A 2,507-nucleotide genomic window follows, 5' to 3' on the forward strand; every position below is an offset into this window, starting at 1 on the left:
TTTCTTATTTCCGAGAAATTGTTTCTAGTGAAGTATTTGAGTGGGAGGACAATATAATTTGATAAGGTTTATGAACCTGAGCATAATGATCAGAGTAGCGCAGCATCGGAATTGGTTTCGGAAGCGGCCACAATGATCATGGCTCCCATGACTACAAAGTGTTTTAGCCATGGAAATCGAAGTACATATTGAACCTTGTAGGTATGGTTTACTTTGTGATCAAATAAATGATTTGTGGACAAAGGATTGATTTTGATCAATGATAAACCAACTACAAACAAAGAAGTTATGATGGGCCCTGACTCCGTTAAAATGGCCATGCACCATGAAATCCATAATAGATGAATACTTTTTGAAAGTAAATGGATCTATAGACTTGGATGAAATATCCTTGAAGAAGCTCGACTTGTCGAAAAATTGTTTACGACAAAGTTCAAAGAGTTGACTACGATAAGATTAGATCTTCCGTAGAAATGCTTATAGTCTATATGGATTATTCTAGTAGGATGGCAAAATACATTACTTATCAGAAGTATGTATTAAAGGTGTATACAAGATACAACCAAGAGTTTTGCTGGTCCGTGGAATATTAAATAGGTATACAAAACTTCAATTTGATGAAGTGAGTATCGCGGAGTTTGAATCTTCACCAGATGAAATAGTCAAAGAGTTTTTGATTTCATCAGAGACGATGAAGAGGCTTGCATTTGCAAGAAATTAAGTGGGAGCGCTAAGACATATTTATAATACTTTATGTAGGTGACATATAGTTGGTTATAAATAATGTAATTAAATACTTGATTAAAAAGGTTTCATTGAGAAATTAACTTCAATGAAAGGATATGGACTGAAACAAATTTAGTGTCAAGATCTATGAAGATAGATTGAAACACATAAATAAGTTTAAGTCAAAGTACATATGATGGATGTTGAAGTAGTTCAATATAGAAATATTAAGAAAATGTTCTTGTCATGTGAAGGTTTAACAAGACTTGAGTGTATCTGACACTCAATGAGTAAAAACACATGAGTGATTATAGATCACGAATAATATGTACACAATCAGATATCATGTGCTATAAAGTGTTATGAGCATATACCAGAATGATTCATATGATGATCATTGGACGACAGTAAGAATTTCCTTGAGTACTTTAGAAGAACTAAGGATATATATATTTTTGTATGAAGAAATGACAAACAAATCATTGTAAGGTGTTACACCGATATTGGTTTTGTCACATATAAAATATAATTTCAATCTCAAATTAGACTAAGTGTTGTTTAAAAGGTAGCACAATGAGCTAGAAGTTGTCTATGCTAGATTTAGAAGAGTTCTAAATATTGTGACGGATTCTACAAAAGAAGGCAGAATATGTCATTGTTTTGACAAATGACAAAGGATGTTAAAGTCAAGAGGTTCTTTGAGAACTTGGTGTAGTTCCGACAGAGTCAGAATTTTGAAGCTATATTGTGTGTGACAATATTAGTGACATATTTCAGACAGCGGAATTAAGGTTCCACCAGAAGATCAAACATATTTAATGCCGACTCATTTGGAAATGAGTAATGCGTTGAGACGCAAATGAATTACAAAATACATACGTTTCTGAGCGTGTCAGATCTGTTGACTAAAAACCTCTCCCGTGAGCAATACATGATAAAACACCGGAAGGCCAAGGTGTTATATCTTTACAAATGTAAACTAGATTATTGATTCTAGTGCAAGTGGGAGACTGAAGGAGATATGCCCTAGAGGCAATAATAAAGTGGTTATTATTTATATCTTTATGTTTATGATAAATGTTTATATATCATGCTATAATTGTATTAACCGAAACATTAGTACATGTGTGATTTGTAGACAACAAGAAGTCCCTAGTATGCCTCTTAAACTAGCTTGTTGATTAATGGATGATTAGTTTCATAATCATGAACATTGGATGTTATTAATAACAAGGTTATATCATTATATGAATGATGTAATGGACACACCCAATTAAGCGTAGCATAAGATCTCGTCATTAAGTTATTTGCTATAAGCTTTTGATACATAGTTACCTAGTCCTTATGACCATGAGATCATGTAAATCACTTATACCGGAAAGGTACTTTGATTACACCAAACACCACTGCGTAAATGGGTGGCTATAAAGGTGGGATTAAGTATCCGGAAAGTATGAGTTGAGGCATATGGATCAACAGTGGGATTTGTCCATCCCGATGACGGATAGATATACTGGGGCCCTCTCGGTGGAATGTCGTCTAATGTCTTGCAAGCATATGAAAGAGTTCATAAGAGACCACATACCACGGTACGATTTAGTAAAGAGTACTTGTCAGGAGACGAGGTTGAACAAGGTATAGAGTGATACCGAAGATCAAACCTCGGACAAGTAAAATATCGCGAGACAAAGGGAATTGGTAATGTATGTGAATGGTTCATTCGATCACTAAAGTCATCGTTGAATATGTGGGAGCCATTATGGATCTCCAGATCCCGCTAT

Source organism: Lolium perenne, chromosome 1, assembly GCF_019359855.2.
Source record: "Lolium perenne isolate Kyuss_39 chromosome 1, Kyuss_2.0, whole genome shotgun sequence".
Taxonomy (NCBI): domain Eukaryota; kingdom Viridiplantae; phylum Streptophyta; class Magnoliopsida; order Poales; family Poaceae; genus Lolium; species Lolium perenne.